The 25,526-nt window shown below is 36.2% G+C and overlaps 6 non-coding genes across 6 annotated transcripts; all 6 read right to left on the bottom strand.

The window, feature by feature from the left end:
- Positions 1–2,673: 2,673 nt before the first annotated feature.
- Positions 2,674–2,746, bottom strand: TRNAL-CAA (transfer RNA leucine (anticodon CAA)). The gene has a single exon. It is a non-coding gene; the product is annotated as a tRNA-Leu (tRNA).
- A 6,144-nt stretch (positions 2,747–8,890) lies between these two features.
- TRNAF-GAA (transfer RNA phenylalanine (anticodon GAA)) lies at positions 8,891–8,963 on the bottom strand. The gene has a single exon. It is a non-coding gene; the product is annotated as a tRNA-Phe (tRNA).
- Positions 8,964–13,853: 4,890 nt separating this feature from the next.
- On the bottom strand, positions 13,854–13,936 carry TRNAL-CAG (transfer RNA leucine (anticodon CAG)). Its single transcript has one exon. It is a non-coding gene; the product is annotated as a tRNA-Leu (tRNA).
- Positions 13,937–19,894: 5,958 nt separating this feature from the next.
- On the bottom strand, positions 19,895–19,977 carry TRNAL-CAG (transfer RNA leucine (anticodon CAG)). Its single transcript has one exon. It is a non-coding gene; the product is annotated as a tRNA-Leu (tRNA).
- Positions 19,978–22,990: 3,013 nt separating this feature from the next.
- TRNAF-GAA (transfer RNA phenylalanine (anticodon GAA)) lies at positions 22,991–23,063 on the bottom strand. The gene has a single exon. It is a non-coding gene; the product is annotated as a tRNA-Phe (tRNA).
- A 1,945-nt stretch (positions 23,064–25,008) lies between these two features.
- TRNAF-GAA (transfer RNA phenylalanine (anticodon GAA)) lies at positions 25,009–25,081 on the bottom strand. The gene has a single exon. It is a non-coding gene; the product is annotated as a tRNA-Phe (tRNA).
- Between the last annotated feature and the right edge of the window lie 445 nt (positions 25,082–25,526).

Raw genomic sequence — 25,526 nt, 5'->3', positions numbered from 1 at the left:
TAATCATTCAGCTAGTGTCTGATAAGTGCTGTCTGTTTCAGCTATCAGGTTACCTTTTAATCCTCTTACAGCTAAAGCCCCCGTTACACACTGCGATATCACGAGCAATATCGCTGAAAAGTCACCGATTTGGTGACGTTACAGCGATATTACTAGCGATATCGCTGCATGTGATACTTACCTCCGACCGGCTCCCCCGTTGGTAATCGCTGATCGCGCGAGAAGCTCCTGGACCATTCCTCGCCCGTCACTTCTTGCGGCGCTTCCTGTGGTGCCGACAAGCGACGCGTGGAGCCGGGCGGGAGGACGCAGGATCGCCGCGTCTGACAGGTAAGTAGTGATCCCTGTCCCCAGCGATGTCGCTGGTGAGATCTGCCTGAGTAGCAGCTCACTAGCGACCACCTAGCGATTCACCAGCGATCCTGACCGCGTCATATCGCTGGTCGGGATCGCTGGTGAGTCGCTAGGTGTAACGGTACCCTAAGTCAATCTGAAATAAAACAAAATAGAGGAAAAATAACTAAAAAACATTCATGTGTTCAAAAGGAAAAAGTTACCGTTTCTCAAATTTTTAACATTTTGTTTTCTGTAGATAGTTAAGATTTTTAGGCCTTTTGATCATGATCAGTCCATGTGCTTTGTTTAATATCTCCTTAAAATGGAAACGGTGAAGAAAAAGCATTTTGCCGAAACCCAGGATTGGACCAGGGACCTTTAGTCTAACGCTCTCCCAACTGAGCTATTTCGGCCATATCTATACATTTTCTGGGGGGTTTGACACTCTGCAAATGTCAAGTGTCACACCTGGAGGGATATATTATAATTTTTCATTTGACTGTTTTTTGAAGCATGATTTCTATTTGAAACGCCTTCCATTTTGCTGTACATATTTAATAACATTCATTAACTATTTGTGAATGAGTAGAAAAAGACAGCAATTTTGCCATTGAATTTTTACATTTTCAGTTTGTCTCCATGCACCAGTATAATTCTGACCCTGTGCTTCTAGGATAGGTCATGGTCGCACATAAAACACAATTTGCATGCATAATGTTACATCAAGTTTTATTTTTTATGAGATGCAAACAATTGGAGCAAAAAAGAGACAAAAATTTAGAGAAAATATTTTATTGATTGTTAAAAGTGAGACCATTTGTCCCAAAATGTGCTGAAACATGTCAGAAGGACATGGGCATTTCACATTTTTTAAACTATGATTACCTACTTGTTAAGTTTTTGTTAATTAAGTATCGTTATGGTCTATTGATGTATGAGGTGAAAACTATGAAAGTAGACTTACCAGCAAATCCGTTTCTAGATATATTTCATGACAGCACTGTAGAAGGTTGATTCCCTACCCTAATAGGGACAGAGAACACAAAGAGGTGAAATAGTCCCTCCTCATTGACTGTCCAAAGGATTTTTCTAGTGCCAAAAGAACAACAGACATATGCACAAAAAAACCTGTTTGATGTTCCTAGAGTTCTTTTTTGAGAGGACAAATTCAGATTCACTCCAAAGACTCTCAGGAAATTTTTCAAAACCACATTACTAAGTTTTGTTTGACCTCATCTAATCAATAAATGAAGATAAAGTTTCTTGAAATTAAATGTTGATGTCAGAAGTGGGATTTGAACCCACTCCTCCAGGGGTCCTTAGACCGCTCGGCCATCCTGACTTCGATATGCAATTGGAACTTAACTCCTTCCATGCTAGTCAGCAGAAATGTTACCATTCCTTGTGATTACAAACTTGTCACACCACCCCAAAAAAGTCAATAAATAACATTTTTTATATGCGTACTTTTCGTCTGCATTAATTTTTAAACCTCCATTTATTTTGTTTGGATATTAGAAATGTTAGATTTCTCACAAATGCGGTGATGCACCACATTTCTTCAGAAACTACTGTTTGGCCACACAGCAGGGCTTTGAAAGGAAGAGCCCTATTTGGGTTTTGCAATGCAGATTTTGCAGGAATACCTTGCAGATGAAATTTGCAGAGTACCAAAACAGCAGAAAACCTCCCAAAGTGACCACATTTTAGAAATTATTTTGCACAATGAGTTAATCAACACCTGCAATTACTATTGTCAGCCTATAGGTGTTTTCACTCTGAACCATCCAGCATTGCAAGTATGCCAGTTTAGTGCCCAGCTTTTGCTTGCAGAGACAAGCAACCCATACATTTTTAAGTGGGCTCTACTCACTGGAGCAATATCAAATATGTAGATGCTTTGTCTCACCATTAAAGTAGAAACCTCCTATATTTCAAATTAAAGATGACGGACCTGTGTGGAGCTTGTGTTTTTTGCCTTTTTGACTTTGTCCACAGCATATTTTTTAAGGACATTTGTCTCAGTAATGCCTCAGTGTTTCAAAGTCAAACAAGCTGACTATAATCATTCAGCTAGTGTCTGATAAGTGCTGTCTGTTTCAGCTATCAGGTTACCTTTTAATCCTCTTACAGCTAAGTCAATCTGAAATAAAACAAAATAGAGGAAAAATTACTAAAAAACATTCATGTGTTCAAAAGGAAAAAGTTACCGTTTCTCAAATTTTTAACATTTTGTTTTCTGTAGATAGTTAAGATTTTTAGGCCTTTTGATCATGATCAGTCCATGTGCTTTGTTTAATATCTCCTTAAAATGTAAACGGTGAAGAAAAAGCATTTTGCCGAAACCCGGGATTGGACCAGGGACCTTTAGATCTTGAGTCTAACGCTCTCCCAACTGAGGTATTTCGGCCATATCTATACATTTTCTGGGGGGTTTGACACTCTGCAAATGTCAAGTGTCACACCTGGAGGGATATATTATAATTTTTCATTTGACTGTTTTTTGAAGCATGATTTCTATTTGAAACGCCTTCCATTTTGCTGTACATATTTAATAACATTCATTAACTATTTGTGAATGAGTAGAAAAAGACAGCAATTTTGCCATTGAATTTTTACATTTTCAGTTTGTCTCCATGCACCAGTATAATTCTGACCCTGTGCTTCTAGAATAGGTCATGGTCGCACATAAAACACAATTTGCATGCATAATGTTACATCAAGTTTTATTTTTTATGAGATGCAAACAATTGGAGCAAAAAAGAGACAAAAATTTAGAGAAAATATTTTATTGATTGTTAAAAGTGAGACCATTTGTCCCAAAATGTGCTGAAACATGTCAGAAGGACATGGGCATTTCACATTTTTTAAACTATGATTACCTACTTGTTAAGTTTTTGTTAATTAAGTATCGTTATGGTCTATTGATGTATGAGGTGAAAACTATGAAAGTAGACTTACCAGCAAATCCGTTTCTAGATATATTTCATGACAGCACTGTAGAAGGTTGATTCCCTACCCTAATAGGGACAGAGAACACAAAGAGGTGAAATAGTCCCTCCTCATTGACTGTCCAAAGGATTTTTCTAGTGCCAAAAGAACAACAGACATATGCACAAAAAAACCTGTTTGATGTTCCTAGAGTTCTTTTTTGAGAGGACAAATTCAGATTCACTCCAAAGACTCTCAGGAAATTTTTCAAAACCACATTACTAAGTTTTGTTTGACCTCATCTAATCAATAAATGAAGATAAAGTTTCTTGAAATTAAATGTTGATGTCAGAAGTGGGATTTGAACCCACGCCTCCAGGGAAGACTGCGACCTGCGACTGCGACAAAATAGAGGAAAAATTACTAAAAAACATTCATGTGTTCAAAAGGAAAAAGTTACCGTTTCTCAAATTTTTAACAGAGACTGCCAACTGAACGCAGCGCCTTAGACCACTCGGCCATCCTGACTTCGATATGCAATTGGAACTTAACTCCTTCCATGCTAGTCAGCAGAAATGTTACCATCCCTTGTGATTAAAAACTTGTCACACCACCCCAAAAAAGTCAATAAATAACATTTTTTATATGCGTACTTTTCGTCTGCATTAATTTTTAAACCTCCATTTATTTTGTTTGGATATTAGAAATGTTAGATTTCTCACAAATGCGGTGATGCACCACATTTCTTCAGAAACTACTGTTTGGCCACACAGCAGGGCTTTGAAAGGAAGAGCCCTATTTGGGTTTTGCAATGCAGATTTTGCAGGAATACCTTGCAGATGAAATTTGCAGAGTACCAAAACAGCAGAAAACCTCCCAAAGTGACCACATTTTAGAAATTATTTTGCACAATGAGTTAATCAACACCTGCAATTACTATTGTCAGCCTATAGGTGTTTTCACTCTGAACCATCCAGCATTGCAAGTATGCCAGTTTAGTGCCCAGCTTTTGCTTGCAGAGACAAGCAACCCATACATTTTTAAGTGGGCTCTACTCACTGGAGCAATGTCAAATATGTAGATGCTTTGTCTCACCATTAAAGTAGAAACCTCCTATATTTCAAATTAAAGATGACGGACCTGTGTGGAGCTTGTGTTTTTTGCCTTTTTGACTTTGTCCACAGCATATTTTTTAAGGACATTTGTCTCAGTAATGCCTCAGTGTTTCAAAGTCAAACAAGCTGACTATAATCATTCAGCTAGTGTCTGATAAGTGCTGTCTGTTTCAGCTATCAGGTTACCTTTTAATCCTCTTACAGCTAAGTCAATCTGAAATAAAACAAAATAGAGGAAAAATTACTAAAAAACATTCATGTGTTCAAAAGGAAAAAGTTACCGTTTCTCAAATTTTTAACATTTTGTTTTCTGTAGATAGTTAAGATTTTTAGGCCTTTTGATCATGATCAGTCCATGTGCTTTGTTTAATATCTCCTTAAAATGTAAACGGTGAAGAAAAAGCATTTTGCCGAAACCTGGGACCTTTAGATCTTCAGTCTAACGCTCTCCCAACTGAGCTATTTCGGCCATATCTATACATTTTCTGGGGGGTTTGACACTCTGCAAATGTCAAGTGTCACACCTGGAGGGATATATTATAATTTTTAATTTGACTGTTTTTTGAAGCATGATTTCTATTTGAAACGCCTTCCATTTTGCTGTACATATTTAATAACATTCATTAACTATTTGTGAATGAGTAGAAAAAGACAGCAATTTTGCCATTGAATTTTTACATTTTCAGTTTGTCTCCATGCACCAGTATAATTCTGACCCTGTGCTTCTAGAATAGGTCATGGTCGCACATAAAACACAATTTGCATGCATAATGTTACATCAAGTTTTATTTTTTATGAGATGCAAACAATTGGAGCAAAAAAGAGACAAAAATTTAGAGAAAATATTTTATTGATTGTTAAAAGTGAGACCATTTGTCCCAAAATGTGCTGAAACATGTCAGAAGGACATGGGCATTTCACATTTTTTAAACTATGATTACCTACTTGTTAAGTTTTTGTTAATTAAGTATCGTTATGGTCTATTGATGTATGAGGTGAAAACTATGAAAGTAGACTTACCAGCAAATCCGTTTCTAGATATATTTCATGACAGCACTGTAGAAGGTTGATTCCCTACCCTAATAGGGACAGAGAACACAAAGAGGTGAAATAGTCCCTCCTCATTGACTGTCCAAAGGATTTTTCTAGTGCCAAAAGAACAACAGACATATGCACAAAAAAACCTGTTTGATGTTCCTAGAGTTCTTTTTTGAGAGGACAAATTCAGATTCACTCCAAAGACTCTCAGGAAATTTTTCAAAACCACATTACTAAGTTTTGTTTGACCTCATCTAATCAATAAATGAAGATAAAGTTTCTTGAAATTAAATGTTGATGTCAGAAGTGGGATTTGAACCCACGCCTCCAGGGAAGACTGCGACCTGCGACTGCGACAAAATAGAGGAAAAATTACTAAAAAACATTCATGTGTTCAAAAGGAAAAAGTTACCGTTTCTCAAATTTTTAACAGAGACTGCCAACTGAACGCAGCGCCTTAGACCGCTCGGCCATCCTGACTTCTATATGCAATTGGAACTTAACTCCTTCCATGCTAGTCAGCAGAAATGTTACCATCCCTTGTGATTAAAAACTTGTCACACCACCCCAAAAAAGTCAATAAATAACATTTTTTATATGCGTACTTTTCGTCTGCATTAATTTTTAAACCTCCATTTATTTTGTTTGGATATTAGAAATGTTAGATTTCTCACAAATGCGGTGATGCACCACATTTCTTCAGAAACTACTGTTTGGCCACACAGCAGGGCTTTGAAAGGAAGAGCCCTATTTGGGTTTTGCAATGCAGATTTTGCAGGAATACCTTGCAGATGAAATTTGCAGAGTACCAAAACAGCAGAAAACCTCCCAAAGTGACCACATTTTAGAAATTATTTTGCACAATGAGTTAATCAACACCTGCAATTACTATTGTCAGCCTATAGGTGTTTTCACTCTGAACCATCCAGCATTGCAAGTATGCCAGTTTAGTGCCCAGCTTTTGCTTGCAGAGACAAGCAACCCATACATTTTTAAGTGGGCTCTACTCACTGGAGCAATGTCAAATATGTAGATGCTTTGTCTCACCATTAAAGTAGAAACCTCCTATATTTCAAATTAAAGATGACGGACCTGTGTGGAGCTTGTGTTTTTTGCCTTTTTGACTTTGTAAACAGCATATTTTTTAAGGACATTTGTCTCAGTAATGCCTCAGTGTTTCAAAGTCAAACAAGCTGACTATAATCATTCAGCTAGTGTCTGATAAGTGCTGTCTGTTTCAGCTATCAGGTTACCTTTTAATCCTCTTACAGCTAAGTCAATCTGAAATAAAACAAAATAGAGGAAAAATTACTAAAAAACATTCATGTGTTCAAAAGGAAAAAGTTACCGTTTCTCAAATTTTTAACATTTTGTTTTCTGTAGATAGTTAAGATTTTTAGGCCTTTTGATCATGATCAGTCCATGTGCTTTGTTTAATATCTCCTTAAAATGTAAACGGTGAAGAAAAAGCATTTTGCCGAAACCCGGGATTGGACCAGGGACCTTTAGATCTTCAGTCTAACGCTCTCCCAACTGAGCTATTTCAGCCATATCTATACATTTTCTGTGGGGTTTGACACTCTGCAAATGTCAAGTGTCACACCTGGAGGGATATATTATAATTTTTCATTTGACTGTTTTTTGAAGCATGATTTCTATTTGAAACGCCTTCCATTTTGCTGTACATATTTAATAACATTCATTAACTATTTGTGAATGAGTAGAAAAAGACAGCAATTTTGCCATTGAATTTTTACATTTTCAGTTTGTCTCCATGCACCAGTATAATTCTGACCCTGTGCTTCTAGAATAGGTCATGGTCGCACATAAAACACAATTTGCATGCATAATGTTACATCAAGTTTTATTTTTTATGAGATGCAAACAATTGGAGCAAAAAAGAGACAAAAATTTAGAGAAAATATTTTATTGATTGTTAAAAGTGAGACCATTTGTCCCAAAATGTGCTGAAACATGTCAGAAGGACATGGGCATTTCACATTTTTTAAACTATGATTACCTACTTGTTAAGTTTTTGTTAATTAAGTATCGTTATGGTCTATTGATGTATGAGGTGAAAACTATGAAGGTAGACTTACCAGCAAATCCGTTTCTAGATATATTTCATGACAGCACTGTAGAAGGTTGATTCCCTACCCTAATAGGGACAGAGAACACAAAGAGGTGAAATAGTCCCTCCTCATTGACTGTCCAAAGGATTTTTCTAGTGCCAAATGAACAACAGACATATGCACAAAAAAACCTGTTTGATGTTCCTAGAGTTCTTTTTTGAGAGGACAAATTCAGATTCACTCCAAAGACTCTCAGGAAATTTTTCAAAACCACATTACTAAGTTTTGTTTGACCTCATCTAATCAATAAATGAAGATAAAGTTTCTTGAAATTAAATGTTGATGTCAGAAGTGGGAGTCTGCGACCTGAACGCAGCGCCTTAGACCGCTCGGCCATCCTGACTTCGATATACAATTGGAACTTAACTCCTTCCATGCTAGTCAGCAGAAATGTTACCATCCCTTGTGATTAAAAACTTGTCACACCACCCCAAAAAAGTCAATAAATAACATTTTTTATATGCGTACTTTTCGTCTGCATTAATTTTTAAACCTCCATTTATTTTGTTTGGATATTAGAAATGTTAGATTTCTCACAAATGCGGTGATGCACCACATTTCTTCAGAAACTACTGTTTGGCCACACAGCAGGGCTTTGAAAGGAAGAGCCCTATTTGGGTTTTGCAATGCAGATTTTGCAGGAATACCTTGCAGATGAAATTTGCAGAGTACCAAAACAGCAGAAAACCTCCCAAAGTGACCACATTTTAGAAATTATTTTGCACAATGAGTTAATCAACACCTGCAATTACTATTGTCAGCCTATAGGTGTTTTCACTCTGAACCATCCAGCATTGCAAGTATGCCAGTTTAGTGCCCAGCTTTTGCTTGCAGAGACAAGCAACCCATACATTTTTAAGTGGGCTCTACTCACTGGAGCAATGTCAAATATGTAGATGCTTTGTCTCACCATTAAAGTAGAAACCTCCTATATTTCAAATTTAAGATGACGGACCTGTGTGGAGCTTGTGTTTTTTGCCTTTTTGACTTTGTCCACAGCATATTTTTTAAGGACATTTGTCTCAGTAATGCCTCAGTGTTTCAAAGTCAAACAAGCTGACTATAATCATTCAGCTAGTGTCTGATAAGTGCTGTCTGTTTCAGCTATCAGGTTACCTTTTAATCCTCTTACAGCTAAGTCAATCTGAAATAAAACAAAATAGAGGAAAAATTACTAAAAAACATTCATGTGTTCAAAAGGAAAAAGTTACCGTTTCTCAAATTTTTAACATTTTGTTTTCTGTAGATAGTTAAGATTTTTAGGCCTTTTGATCATGATCAGTCCATGTGCTTTGTTTAATATCTCCTTAAAATGTAAACGGTGAAGAAAAAGCATTTTGCCGAAACCCGGGATTGGACCAGGGACCTTTAGATCTTCAGTCTAACGCTCTCCCAACTGAGCTATTTCGGCCATATCTATACATTTTCTGGGGGGTTTGACACTCTGCAAATGTCAAGTGTCACACCTGGAGGGATATATTATAATTTTTCATTTGACTGTTTTTTGAAGCATGATTTCTATTTGAAACGACTTCCATTTTGCTGTACATATTTAATAACATTCATTAACTATTTGTGAATGAGTAGAAAAAGACAGCAATTTTGCCATTGAATTTTTACATTTTCAGTTTGTCTCCATGCACCAGTATAATTCTGACCCTGTGCTTCTAGAATAGGTCATGGTCGCACATAAAACACAATTTGCATGCATAATGTTACATCAAGTTTTATTTTTTATGAGATGCAAACAATTGGAGCAAAAAAGAGACAAAAATTTAGAGAAAATATTTTATTGATTGTTAAAAGTGAGACCATTTGTCCCAAAATGTGCTGAAACATGTCAGAAGGACATGGGCATTTCACATTTTTTAAACTATGATTACCTACTTGTTAAGTTTTTGTTAATTAAGTATCTTTATGGTCTATTGATGTATGAGGTGAAAACTATGAAAGTAGACTTACCAGCAAATCCGTTTCTAGATATATTTCATGACAGCACTTTAGAAGGTTGATTCCCTACCCTAATAGGGACAGAGAACACAAAGAGGTGAAATAGTCCCTCCTCATTGACTGTCCAAAGGATTTTTCTAGTGCCAAAAGAACAACAGACATATGCACAAAAAAACCTGTTTGATGTTCCTAGAGTTCTTTTTTGAGAGGACAAATTCAGATTCACTCCAAAGACTCTCAGGAAATTTTTCAAAACCACATTACTAAGTTTTGTTTGACCTCATCTAATCAATAAATGAAGATAAAGTTTCTTGAAATTAAATGTTGATGTCAGAAGTTGGATTTGAACCCACTCCTCCAGGGAAGACTGCGACCTGAACGCAGCGCCTTAGACCACTCGGCCATCCTGACTTCGATATGCAATTGGAACTTAACTCCTTCCATGCTAGTCAGCAGAAATGTTACCATCCCTTGTGATTAAAAACTTGTCACACCACCCCAAAAAAGTCAATAAATAACATTTTTTATATGCGTACTTTTCGTCTGCATTAATTTTTAAACCTCCATTTATTTTGTTTGGATATTAGAAATGTTAGATTTCTCACAAATGCGGTGATGCACCACATTTCTTCAGAAACTACTGTTTGGCCACACAGCAGGGCTTTGAAAGGAAGAGCCCTATTTGGGTTTTGCAATGCAGATTTTGCAGGAATACCTTGCAGATGAAATTTGCAGAGTACCAAAACAGCAGAAAACCTCCCAAAGTGACCACATTTTAGAAATTATTTTGCACAATGAGTTAATCAACACCTGCAATTACTATTGTCAGCCTATAGGTGTTTTCACTCTGAACCATCCAGCATTGCAAGTATGCCAGTTTAGTGCCCAGCTTTTGCTTGCAGAGACAAGCAACCCATACATTTTTAAGTGGGCTCTACTCACTGGAGCAATGTCAAATATGTAGATGCTTTGTCTCACCATTAAAGTAGAAACCTCCTATATTTCAAATTAAAGATGACGGACCTGTGTGGAGCTTGTGTTTTTTGCCTTTTTGACTTTGTCCACAGCATATTTTTTAAGGACATTTGTCTCAGTAATGCCTCAGTGTTTCAAAGTCAAACAAGCTGACTATAATCATTCAGCTAGTGTCTGATAAGTGCTGTCTGTTTCAGCTATCAGGTTACCTTTTAATCCTCTTACAGCTAAGTCAATCTGAAATAAAACAAAATAGAGGAAAAATTACTAAAAAACATTCATGTGTTCAAAAGGAAAAAGTTACCGTTTCTCAAATTTTTAACATTTTGTTTTCTGTAGATAGTTAAGATTTTTAGGCCTTTTGATCATGATCAGTCCATGTGCTTTGTTTAATATCTCCTTAAAATGTAAACGGTGAAGAAAAAGCATTTTGCCGAAACCCGGGACCTTTAGATCTTCAGTCTAACGATCTCCCAACTGAGCTATTTCGGCCATATCTATACATTTTCTGGGGGGTTTGACACTCTGCAAATGTCAAGTGTCACACCTGGAGGGATATATTATAATTTTTCATTTGACTGTTTTTTGAAGCATGATTTCTATTTGAAACGACTTCCATTTTGCTGTACATATTTAATAACATTCATTAACTATTTGTGAATGAGTAGAAAAAGACAGCAATTTTGCCATTGAATTTTTACATTTTCAGTTTGTCTCCATGCACCAGTATAATTCTGACCCTGTGCTTCTAGAATAGGTCATGGTCGCACATAAAACACAATTTGCATGCATAATGTTACATCAAGTTTTATTTTTTATGAGATGCAAACAATTGGAGCAAAAAAGAGACAAAAATTTAGAGAAAATATTTTATTGATTGTTAAAAGTGAGACCATTTGTCCCAAAATGTGCTGAAACATGTCAGAAGGACATGGGCATTTCACATTTTTTAAACTATGATTACCTACTTGTTAAGTTTTTGTTAATTAAGTATCGTTATGGTCTATTGATGTATGAGGTGAAAACTATGAAAGTAGACTTACCAGCAAATCCGTTTCTAGATATATTTCATGACAGCACTTTAGAAGGTTGATTCCCTACCCTAATAGGGACAGAGAACACAAAGAGGTGAAATAGTCCCTCCTCATTGACTGTCCAAAGGATTTTTCTAGTGCCAAAAGAACAACAGACATATGCACAAAAAACCTGTTTGATGTTCCTAGACTTCTTTTTTGAGAGGACAAATTCAGATTCACTCCAAAGACTCTCAGGAAATTTTTCAAAACCACATTACTAAGTTTTGTTTGACCTCATCTAATCAATAAATGAAGATAAAGTTTCTTGAAATTAAATGTTGATGTCAGAAGTGGGATTTGAACCCACGCCTCCAGGGAAGACTGCGAACTGAACGCAGCGCCTTAGACCGCTCGCCCAACCTGACTTCGATATGCAATTGGAACTTAACTCCTTCCATGCTAGTCAGCAGAAATGTTACCATTCCTTGTGATTAAAAACTTGTCACACCACCCCAAAAAAGTCAATAAATAACATTTTTTATATGCGTACTTTTCGTCTGCATTAATTTTTAAACCTCCATTTATTTTGTTTGGATATTAGAAATGTTAGATTTCTCACAAATGCGGTGATGCACCACATTTCTTCAGAAACTACTGTTTGGCCACACAGCAGGGCTTTGAAAGGAAGAGCCCTATTTGGGTTTTGCAATGCAGATTTTGCAGGAATACCTTGCAGATGAAATTTGCAGAGTACCAAAACAGCAGAAAACCTCCCAAAGTGACCACATTTTAGAAATTATTTTGCACAATGAGTTAATCAACACCTGCAATTACTATTGTCAGCCTATAGGTGTTTTCACTCTGAACCATCCAGCATTGCAAGTATGCCAGTTTAGTGCCCAGCTTTTGCTTGCAGAGACAAGCAACCCATACATTTTTAAGTGGGCTCTACTCACTGGAGCAATGTCAAATATGTAGATGCTTTGTCTCACCATTAAAGTAGAAACCTCCTATATTTCAAATTAAAGATGACGGACCTGTGTGGAGCTTGTGTTTTTTGCCTTTTTGACTTTGTCCACAGCATATTTTTTAAGGACATTTGTCTCAGTAATGCCTCAGTGTTTCAAAGTCAAACAAGCTGACTATAATCATTCAGCTAGTGTCTGATAAGTGCTGTCTGTTTCAGCTATCAGGTTACCTTTTAATCCTCTTACAGCTAAGTCAATCTGAAATAAAACAAAATAGAGGAAAAATTACTAAAAAACATTCATGTGTTCAAAAGGAAAAAGTTACTGTTTCTCAAATTTTTAACATTTTGTTTTCTGCAGATAGTTAAGATTTTTAGGCCTTTTGATCATGATCAGTCCATGTGCTTTGTTTAATATCTCCTTAAAATGTAAACGGTGAAGAAAAAGCATTTTGCCGAAACCCGGGATTGGACCAGGGACCTTTAGATCTTCAGTCTAACGCTCTCCCAACTGAGATATTTCGGCCATATCTATACATTTTCTGGGGGGTTTGACACTCTGCAAATGTCAAGTGTCACACCTGGAGGGATATATTATAATTTTTCATTTGACTGTTTTTTGAAGCATGATTTCTATTTGAAACGCCTTCCATTTTGCTGTACATATTTAATAACATTCATTAACTATTTGTGAATGAGTAGAAAAAGACAGCAATTTTGCCATTGAATTTTTACATTTTCAGTTTGTCTCCATGCACCAGTATAATTCTGACCCTGTGCTTCTAGAATAGGTCATGGTCGCACATAAAACACAATTTGCATGCATAATGTTACATCAAGTTTTATTTTTTATGAGATGCAAACAATTGGAGCAAAAAAGAGACAAAAATTTAGAGAAAATATTTTATTGATTGTTAAAAGTGAGACCATTTGTCCCAAAATGTGCTGAAACATGTCAGAAGGACATGGGCATTTCACATTTTTTAAACTATGATTACCTACTTGTTAAGTTTTTGTTAATTAAGTATCGTTATGGTCTATTGATGTATGAGGTGAAAACTATGAAAGTAGACTTACCAGCAAATCCGTTTCTAGATATATTTCATGACAGCACTTTAGAAGGTTGATTCCCTACCCTAATAGGGACAGAGAACACAAAGAGGTGAAATAGTCCCTCCTCATTGACTGTCCAAAGGCTTTTTCTAGTGCCAAAAGAACAACAGACATATGCACAAAAAAACCTGTTTGATGTTCCTAGAGTTCTTTTTTGAGAGGACAAATTCAGATTCACTCCAAAGACTCTCAGGAAATTTTTCAAAACCACATTACTAAGTTTTGTTTGACCTCATCTAATCAATAAATGAAGATAAAGTTTCTTGAAATTAAATGTTGATGTCAGAAGTGGGATTTGAACCCACGCCTCCAGGGAAGACTGCGAACTGAACGCAGCGCCTTAGACCGCTCGGCCATCCTGACTTCGATATGCAATTGGAACTTAACTCCTTCCATGCTAGTCAGCAGAAATGTTACCATCCCTTGTGATTAAAAACTTGTCACACCACCCCAAAAAAGTCAATAAATAACATTTTTTATATGCGTACTTTTCGTCTGCATTAATTTTTAAACCTCCATTTATTTTGTTTGGATATTAGAAATGTTAGATTTCTCACAAATGCGGTGATGCACCACATTTCTTCAGAAACTACTGTTTGGCCACACAGCAGGGCTTTGAAAGGAAGAGCCCTATTTGGGTTTTGCAATGCAGATTTTGCAGGAATACCTTGCAGATGAAATTTGCAGAGTACCAAAACAGCAGAAAACCTCCCAAAGTGACCACATTTTAGAAATTATTTTGCACAATGAGTTAATCAACACCTGCAGTTACTATTGTCAGCCTATAGGTGTTTTCACTCTGAACCATCCAGCATTGCAAGTATGCCAGTTTAGTGCCCAGCTTTTGCTTGCAGAGACAAGCAACCCATACATTTTTAAGTGGGCTCTACTCACTGGAGCAATGTCAAATATGTAGATGCTTTGTCTCACCATTAAAGTAGAAACCTCCTATATTTCAAATTAAAGATGATGGACCTGTGTGGAGCTTGTGTTTTTTGCCTTTTTGACTTTGTCCACAGCATATTTTTTAAGGACATTTGTCTCAGTAATGCCTCAGTGTTTCAAAGTCAAACAAGCTGACTATAATCATTCAGCTAGTGTCTGATAAGTGCTGTCTTTTTCAGCTATCAGGTTACCTTTTAATCCTCTTACAGCTAAGTCAATCTGAAATAAAACAAAATAGAGGAAAAATTACTAAAAAACATTCATGTGTTCAAAAGGAAAAAGTTACCGTTTCTCAAATTTTTAACATTTTGTTTTCTGTAGATAGTTAAGATTTTTAGGCCTTTTGATCATGATCAGTCCATGTGCTTTGTTTAATATCTCCTTAAAATGTAAACGGTGAAGAAAAAGCATTTTGCCGAAACCCGGGATTGGACCAGGGACCTTTAGATCTTCAGTCTAACGCTCTCCCAACTGAGCTATTTCTGCCATATCTATACATTTTCTGGGGGGTTTGACACTCTGCAAATGTCAAGTGTCACACCTGGAGGGATATATTATAATTTTTCATTTGACTGTTTTTTGAAGCATGATTTCTATTTGAAACGCCTTCCATTTTGCTGTACATATTTAATAACATTCATTAACTATTTGTGAATGAGTAGAAAAAGACAGCAATTTTGCCATTGAATTTTTACATTTTCAGTTTGTCTCCATGCACCAGTATAATTCTGACCCTGTGCTTCTAGAATAGGTCATGGTCGCACATAAAACACAATTTGCATGCATAATGTTACATCAAGTTTTATTTTTTATGAGATGCAAACAATTGGAGCAAAAAAGAGACAAAAATTTAGAGAAAATATTTTATTGATTGTTAAAAGTGAGACCATTTGTCCCAAAATGTGCTGAAACATGTCAGAAGGACATGGGCATTTCACATTTTTTAAACTATGATTACCTACTTGTTAAGTTTTTGTTAATTAAGTATCGTTATGGTCTATTGATGTATGAGGTGAAAACTATGAAAGTAGACTTACCAGCAAATCCGTTTCTAGATATATTTCATGACAGCACTTTAGAAGGTTGATTCCCTACCCTAATAGGGACAGAGAACACAAAGAGGTGAAATAGTCCCTCCTCATAGACTGTCCAAAGGCTTTTTCTAGTGCCAAAAGAACAACAGACATATGCACAAAAAAACCTGTTTGATGTTCCTAGAGTTCTTTTTTGAGAGGACAAATTCAGATTCACTCCAAAGACTCTCAGGAAATTTTTCAAAACCACATTACTAAGTTTTGTTTGACCTCATCTAATCAATAAATGAAGATAAAGTTTCTTGAAATTAAATGTTGATGTCAGAAGTTGGATTTGAACCCACTCCTCCAGGGAAGACTGCGACCTGAACGCAGCGCCTTAGACCACTCGGCCATCCTGACTTCGATATGCAATTGGAACTTAACTCCTTCCATGCTAGTCAGCAGAAATGTTACCATCCCTTGTGATTAAAAACTTGTCACACCACCCCAAAAAAGTCAATAAATAACATTTTTTATATGCGTACTTTTCGTCTGCATTAATTTTTAAACCTCCATTTATTTTGTTTGGATATTAGAAATGTTAGATTTCTCACAAATGCGGTGATGCACCACATTTCTTCAGAAACTACTGTTTGGCCACACAGCAGGGCTTTGAAAGGAAGAGCCCTATTTGGGTTTTGCAATGCAGATTTTGCAGGAATACCTTGCAGATGAAATTTGCAGAGTACCAAAACAGCAGAAAACCTCCCAAAGTGACCACATTTTAGAAATTATTTTGCACAATGAGTTAATCAACACCTGCAATTACTATTGTCAGCCTATAGGTGTTTTCACTCTGAACCATCCAGCATTGCAAGTATGCCAGTTTAGTGCCCAGCTTTTGCTTGCAGAGACAAGCAACCCATACATTTTTAAGTGGGCTCTACTCACTGGAGCAATGTCAAATATGTAGATGCTTTGTCTCACCATTAAAGTAGAAACCTCCTATATTTCAAATTAAAGATGACGGACCTGTGTGGAGCTTGTGTTTTTTGCCTTTTTGACTTTGTCCACAGCATATTTTTTAAGGACATTTGTCTCAGTAATGCCTCAGTGTTTCAAAGTCAAACAAGCTGACTATAATCATTCAGCTAGTGTCTGATAAGTGCTGTCTGTTTCAGCTATCAGGTTACCTTTTAATCCTCTTACAGCTAAGTCAATCTGAAATAAAACAAAATAGAGGAAAAATTACTAAAAAACATTCATGTGTTCAAAAGGAAAAAGTTACCGTTTCTCAAATTTTTAACATTTTGTTTTCTGTAGATAGTTAAGATTTTTAGGCCTTTTGATCATGATCAGTCCATGTGCTTTGTTTAATATCTCCTTAAAATGTAAACGGTGAAGAAAAAGCATTTTGCCGAAACCCGGGACCTTTAGATCTTCAGTCTAACGATCTCCCAACTGAGCTATTTCGGCCATATCTATACATTTTCTGGGGGGTTTGACACTCTGCAAATGTCAAGTGTCACACCTGGAGGGATATATTATAATTTTTCATTTGACTGTTTTTTGAAGCATGATTTCTATTTGAAACGACTTCCATTTTGCTGTACATATTTAATAACATTCATTAACTATTTGTGAATGAGTAGAAAAAGACAGCAATTTTGCCATTGAATTTTTACATTTTCAGTTTGTCTCCATGCACCAGTATAATTCTGACCCTGTGCTTCTAGAATAGGTCATGGTCGCACATAAAACACAATTTGCATGCATAATGTTACATCAAGTTTTATTTTTTATGAGATGCAAACAATTGGAGCAAAAAAGAGACAAAAATTTAGAGAAAATATTTTATTGATTGTTAAAAGTGAGACCATTTGTCCCAAAATGTGCTGAAACATGTCAGAAGGACATGGGCATTTCACATTTTTTAAACTATGATTACCTACTTGTTAAGTTTTTGTTAATTAAGTATCGTTATGGTCTATTGATGTATGAGGTGAAAACTATGAAAGTAGACTTACCAGCAAATCCGTTTCTAGATATATTTCATGACAGCACTTTAGAAGGTTGATTCCCTACCCTAATAGGGACAGAGAACACAAAGAGGTGAAATAGTCCCTCCTCATTGACTGTCCAAAGGATTTTTCTAGTGCCAAAAGAACAACAGACATATGCACAAAAAACCTGTTTGATGTTCCTAGACTTCTTTTTTGAGAGGACAAATTCAGATTCACTCCAAAGACTCTCAGGAAATTTTTCAAAACCACATTACTAAGTTTTGTTTGACCTCATCTAATCAATAAATGAAGATAAAGTTTCTTGAAATTAAATGTTGATGTCAGAAGTGGGATTTGAACCCACGCCTCCAGGGAAGACTGCGAACTGAACGCAGCGCCTTAGACCGCTCGCCCAACCTGACTTCGATATGCAATTGGAACTTAACTCCTTCCATGCTAGTCAGCAGAAATGTTACCATTCCTTGTGATTAAAAACTTGTCACACCACCCCAAAAAAGTCAATAAATAACATTTTTTATATGCGTACTTTTCGTCTGCATTAATTTTTAAACCTCCATTTATTTTGTTTGGATATTAGAAATGTTAGATTTCTCACAAATGCGGTGATGCACCACATTTCTTCAGAAACTACTGTTTGGCCACACAGCAGGGCTTTGAAAGGAAGAGCCCTATTTGGGTTTTGCAATGCAGATTTTGCAGGAATACCTTGCAGATGAAATTTGCAGAGTACCAAAACAGCAGAAAACCTCCCAAAGTGACCACATTTAAGAAATTATTTTGCACAATGAGTTAATCAACACCTGCAATTACTATTGTCAGCCTATAGGTGTTTTCACTCTGAACCATCCAGCATTGCAAGTATGCCAGTTTAGTGCCCAGCTTTTGCTTGCAGAGACAAGCAACCCATACATTTTTAAGTGGGCTCTACTCACTGGAGCAATGTCAAATATGTAGATGCTTTGTCTCACCATTAAAGTAGAAACCTCCTATATTTCAAATTAAAGATGACGGACCTGTGTGGAGCTTGTGTTTTTTGCCTTTTTGACTTTGTCCACAGCATATTTTTTAAGGACATTTGTCTCAGTAATGCCTCAGTGTTTCAAAGTCAAACAAGCTGACTATAATCATTCAGCTAGTGTCTGATAAGTGCTGTCTGTTTCAGCTATCAGGTTACCTTTTAATCCTCTTACAGCTAAGTCAATCTGAAATAAAACAAAATAGAGGAAAAATTACTAAAAAACATTCATGTGTTCAAAAGGAAAAAGTTACTGTTTCTCAAATTTTTAACATTTTGTTTTCTGCAGATAGTTAAGATTTTTAGGCCTTTTGATCATGATCAGTCCATGTGCTTTGTTTAATATCTCCTTAAAATGTAAACGGTGAAGAAAAAGCATTTTGCCGAAACCCGGGATTGGACCAGGGACCTTTAGATCTTCAGTCTAACGCTCTCCCAACTGAGATATTTCGGCCATATCTATACATTTTCTGGGGGGTTTGACACTCTGCAAATGTCAAGTGTCACACCTGGAGGGATATATTATAATTTTTCATTTGACTGTTTTTTGAAGCATGATTTCTATTTGAAACGCCTTCCATTTTGCTGTACATATTTAATAACATTCATTAACTATTTGTGAATGAGTAGAAAAAGACAGCAATTTTGCCATTGAATTTTTACATTTTCAGTTTGTCTCCATGCACCAGTATAATTCTGACCCTGTGCTTCTAGAATAGGTCATGGTCGCACATAAAACACAATTTGCATGCATAATGTTACATCAAGTTTTATTTTTTATGAGATGCAAACAATTGGAGCAAAAAAGAGACAAAAATTTAGAGAAAATATTTTATTGATTGTTAAAAGTGAGACCATTTGTCCCAAAATGTGCTGAAACATGTCAGAAGGACATGGGCATTTCACATTTTTTAAACTATGATTACCTACTTGTTAAGTTTTTGTTAATTAAGTATCGTTATGGTCTATTGATGTATGAGGTGAAAACTATGAAAGTAGACTTACCAGCAAATCCGTTTCTAGATATATTTCATGACAGCACTTTAGAAGGTTGATTCCCTACCCTAATAGGGACAGAGAACACAAAGAGGTGAAATAGTCCCTCCTCATTGACTGTCCAAAGGCTTTTTCTAGTGCCAAAAGAACAACAGACATATGCACAAAAAAACCTGTTTGATGTTCCTAGAGTTCTTTTTTGAGAGGACAAATTCAGATTCACTCCAAAGACTCTCAGGAAATTTTTCAAAACCACATTACTAAGTTTTGTTTGACCTCATCTAATCAATAAATGAAGATAAAGTTTCTTGAAATTAAATGTTGATGTCAGAAGTGGGATTTGAACCCACGCCTCCAGGGAAGACTGCGAACTGAACGCAGCGCCTTAGACCGCTCGGCCATCCTGACTTCGATATGCAATTGGAACTTAACTCCTTCCATGCTAGTCAGCAGAAATGTTACCATCCCTTGTGATTAAAAACTTGTCACACCACCCCAAAAAAGTCAATAAATAACATTTTTTATATGCGTACTTTTCGTCTGCATTAATTTTTAAACCTCCATTTATTTTGTTTGGATATTAGAAATGTTAGATTTCTCACAAATGCGGTGATGCACCACATTTCTTCAGAAACTACTGTTTGGCCACACAGCAGGGCTTTGAAAGGAAGAGCCCTATTTGGGTTTTGCAATGCAGATTTTGCAGGAATACCTTGCAGATGAAATTTGCAGAGTACCAAAACAGCAGAAAACCTCCCAAAGTGACCACATTTTAGAAATTATTTTGCACAATGAGTTAATCAACACCTGCAGTTACTATTGTCAGCCTATAGGTGTTTTCACTCTGAACCATCCAGCATTGCAAGTATGCCAGTTTAGTGCCCAGCTTTTGCTTGCAGAGACAAGCAACCCATACATTTTTAAGTGGGCTCTACTCACTGGAGCAATGTCAAATATGTAGATGCTTTGTCTCACCATTAAAGTAGAAACCTCCTATATTTCAAATTAAAGATGATGGACCTGTGTGGAGCTTGTGTTTTTTGCCTTTTTGACTTTGTCCACAGCATATTTTTTAAGGACATTTGTCTCAGTAATGCCTCAGTGTTTCAAAGTCAAACAAGCTGACTATAATCATTCAGCTAGTGTCTGATAAGTGCTGTCTTTTTCAGCTATCAGGTTACCTTTTAATCCTCTTACAGCTAAGTCAATCTGAAATAAAACAAAATAGAGGAAAAATTACTAAAAAACATTCATGTGTTCAAAAGGAAAAAGTTACCGTTTCTCAAATTTTTAACATTTTGTTTTCTGTAGATAGTTAAGATTTTTAGGCCTTTTGATCATGATCAGTCCATGTGCTTTGTTTAATATCTCCTTAAAATGTAAACGGTGAAGAAAAAGCATTTTGCCGAAACCCGGGATTGGACCAGGGACCTTTAGATCTTCAGTCTAACGCTCTCCCAACTGAGCTATTTCTGCCATATCTATACATTTTCTGGGGGGTTTGACACTCTGCAAATGTCAAGTGTCACACCTGGAGGGATATATTATAATTTTTCATTTGACTGTTTTTTGAAGCATGATTTCTATTTGAAACGCCTTCCATTTTGCTGTACATATTTAATAACATTCATTAACTATTTGTGAATGAGTAGAAAAAGACAGCAATTTTGCCATTGAATTTTTACATTTTCAGTTTGTCTCCATGCACCAGTATAATTCTGACCCTGTGCTTCTAGAATAGGTCATGGTCGCACATAAAACACAATTTGCATGCATAATGTTACATCAAGTTTTATTTTTTATGAGATGCAAACAATTGGAGCAAAAAAGAGACAAAAATTTAGAGAAAATATTTTATTGATTGTTAAAAGTGAGACCATTTGTCCCAAAATGTGCTGAAACATGTCAGAAGGACATGGGCATTTCACATTTTTTAAACTATGATTACCTACTTGTTAAGTTTTTGTTAATGAAGTATCGTTATGGTCTATTGATGTATGAGGTGAAAACTATGAAAGTAGACTTACCAGCAAATCCGTTTCTAGATATATTTCATGACAGCACTTTAGAAGGTTGATTCCCTACCCTAATAGGGACAGAGAACACAAAGAGGTGAAATAGTCCCTCCTCATAGACTGTCCAAAGGCTTTTTCTAGTGCCAAAAGAACAACAGACATATGCACAAAAAAACCTGTTTGATGTTCCTAGAGTTCTTTTTTGAGAGGACAAATTCAGATTCACTCCAAAGACTCTCAGGAACTTTTTCAAAACCACATTACTAAGTTTTGTTTGACCTCATCTAATCAATAAATGAAGATAAAGTTTCTTGAAATTAAATGTTGATGTCAGAAGTGGGATTTGAACCCACGCCTCCAGGGAAGACTGCGAACTGAACGCAGCGCCTTAGACCGCTCGGCCAACCTGACTTCGATATGCAATTGGAACTTAACTCCTTCCATGCTAGTCAGCAGAAATGTTACCATCCCTTGTGATTAAAAACTTGTCACACCACCCCAAAAAAGTCAATAAATAACATTTTTTATATGCGTACTTTTCGTCTGCATTAATTTTTAAACCTCCATTTATTTTGTTTGGATATTAGAAATGTTAGATTTCTCACAAATGCGGTGATGCACCACATTTCTTCAGAAACTACTGTTTGGCCACACAGCAGGGCTTTGAAAGGAAGAGCCCTATTTGGGTTTTGCAATGCAGATTTTGCAGGAATACCTTGCAGATGAAATTTGCAGAGTACCAAAACAGCAGAAAACCTCCCAAAGTGACCACATTTTAGAAATTATTTTGCACAATGAGTTAATCAACACCTGCAATTACTATTGTCAGCCTATAGGTGTTTTCACTCTGAACCATCCAGCATTGCAAGTATGCCAGTTTAGTGCCCAGCTTTTGCTTGCAGAGACAAGCAACCCATACATTTTTAAGTGGGCTCTACTCACTGGAGCAATGTCAAATATGTAGATGCTTTGTCTCACCATTAAAGTAGAAACCTCCTATATTTCAAATTAAAGATGATGGACCTGTGTGGAGCTTGTGTTTTTTGCCTTTTTGACTTTGTCCACAGCATATTTTTTAAGGACATTTGTCTCAGTAATGCCTCAGTGTTTCAAAGTCAAACAAGCTGACTATAATCATTCAGCTAGTGTCTGATAAGTGCTGTCTGTTTCAGCTATCAGGTTACCTTTTAATCCTCTTACAGCTAAGTCAATCTGAAATAAAACAAAATAGAGGAAAAATTACTAAAAAACATTCATGTGTTCAAAAGGAAAAAGTTACCGTTTCTCAAATTTTTAACATTTTGTTTTCTGTAGTTAGTTAAGATTTTTAGGCCTTTTGATCATGATCAGTCCATGTGCTTTGTTTAATAACTCCTTAAAATGTAAACGGTGAAGAAAAAGCATTTTGCCGAAACCCGGGATTGGACCAGGGACCTTTAGATCTTCAGTCTAACGCTCTCCCAACTGAGCTATTTCGGCCATATCTATATATTTTCTGGGGGGTTTGACACTCTGCAAATGTCAAGTGTCACACCTGGAGGGATATATTATAATTTTTCATTTGACTGTTTTTTGAAGCATGATTTCTATTTGAAACGCCTTCCATTTTGCTGTACATATTTAATAACATTCATTAACTATTTGTGAATGAGTAGAAAAAGACAGCAATTTTGCCATTGAATTTTTACATTTTCAGTTTGTCTCCATGCACCAGTATAATTCTGACCCTGTGCTTCTAGAATAGGTCATGGTCGCACATAAAACACAATTTGCATGCATAATGTTACATCAAGTTTTATTTTTTATGAGATGCAAACAATTGGAGCAAAAAAGAGACAAAAATTTAGAGAAAATATTTTATTGATTGTTAAAAGTGAGACCATTTGTCCCAAAATGTGCTGAAACATGTCAGAAGGACATGGGCATTTCACATTTTTTAAACTATGATTACCTACTTGTTAAGTTTTTGTTAATTAAGTATCGTTATGGTCTATTGATGTATGAGGTGAAAACTATGAAAGTAGACTTACCAGCAAATCCGTTTCTAGATATATTTCATGACAGCACTTTAGAAGGTTGATTCCCTACCCTAATAGGGACAGAGAACACAAAGAGGTGAAATAGTCCCTCCTCATTGACTGTCCAAAGGCTTTTTCTAGTGCCAAAAGAACAACAGAAATATGCACAAAAAAACCTGTTTGATGTTCCTAGAGTTCTTTTTTGAGAGGACAAATTCAGATTCACTCCAAAGACTCTCAGGAAATTTTTCAAAACCACATTACTAAGTTTTGTTTGACCTCATCTAATCAATAAATGAAGATAAAGTTTCTTGAAATTAAATGTTGATGTCAGAAGTGGGATTTGAACCCACGCCTCCAGGGAAGACTGCGAACTGAACGCAGCGCCTTAGACCGCTCGGCCAACCTGACTTCGATATGCAATTGGAACTTAACTCCTTCCATGCTAGTCAGCAGAAATGTTACCATCCCTTGTGATTAAAAACTTGTCACACCACCCCAAAAAAGTCAATAAATAACATTTTTTATATGCGTACTTTTCGTCTGCATTAATTTTTAAACCTCCATTTATTTTGTTTGGATATTAGAAATGTTAGATTTCTCACAAATGCGGTGATGCACCACATTTCTTCAGAAACTACTGTTTGGCCACACAGCAGGGCTTTGAAAGGAAGAGCCCTATTTGGGTTTTGCAATGCAGATTTTGCAGGAATACCTTGCAGATGAAATTTGCAGAGTACCAAAACAGCAGAAAACCTCCCAAAGTGACCACATTTTAGAAATTATTTTGCACAATGAGTTAATCAACACCTGCAATTACTATTGTCAGCCTATAGGTGTTTTCACTCTGAACCATCCAGCATTGCAAGTACGCCAGTTTAGTGCCCAGCTTTTGCTTGCAGAGACAAGCAACCCATACATTTTTAAGTGGGCTCTACTCACTGGAGCAATGTCAAATATGTAGATGCTTTGTCTCACCATTAAAGTAGAAACCTCCTATATTTCAAATTAAAGATGACGGACCTGTGTGGAGCTTGTGTTTTTTGCCTTTTTGACTTTGTCCACAGCATATTTTTTAAGGACATTTGTCTCAGTAATGCCTCAGTGTTTCAAAGTCAAACAAGCTGACTATAATCATTCAGCTAGTGTCTGATAAGTGCTGTCTGTTTCAGCTATCAGGTTACCTTTTAATCCTCTTACAGCTAAGTCAATCTGAAATAAAACAAAATAGAGGAAAAATTACTAAAAAACATTCATGTGTTCAAAAGGAAAAAGTTACCGTTTCTCAAATTTTTAACATTTTGTTTTCTGTAGATAGTTAAGATTTTTAGGCCTTTTGATCATGATCAGTCCATGTGCTTTGTTTAATATCTCCTTAAAATGTAAACGGTGAAGAAAAAGCATTTTGCCGAAACCCGGGATTGGACCAGGGACCTTTAGATCTTCAGTCTAACGCTCTCCCAACTGAGCTATTTCGGCCATATCTATACATTTTCTGGGGGGTTTGACACTCTGCAAATGTCAAGTGTCACACCTGGAGGGATATATTATAATTTTTCATTTGACTGTTTTTGAAGCATGATTTCTATTTGAAACGCCTTCCATTTTGCTGTACATATTTAATAACATTCATTAACTATTTGTGAATGAGTAGAAAAAGACAGCAATTTTGCCATTGAATTTTTACATTTTCAGTTTGTCTCCATGCACCAGTATAATTCTGACCCTGTGCTTCTAGAATAGGTCATGGTCGCACATAAAACACAATTTGCATGCATAATGTTACATCAAGTTTTATTTTTTATGAGATGCAAACAATTGGAGCAAAAAAGAGACAAAAATTTAGAGAAAATATTTTATTGATTGTTAAAAGTGAGACCATTTGTCCCAAAATGTGCTGAAACATGTCAGAATGACATGGGCA

Source organism: Dendrobates tinctorius, unplaced genomic scaffold (genome assembly GCF_039654945.1).
Source record: "Dendrobates tinctorius isolate UK_male_01 unplaced genomic scaffold, ASM3965494v1 ptg000350l, whole genome shotgun sequence".
NCBI lineage: Eukaryota > Metazoa > Chordata > Amphibia > Anura > Dendrobatidae > Dendrobates > Dendrobates tinctorius.
This window is presented reverse-complemented; position numbering and strand designations above follow the sequence as displayed.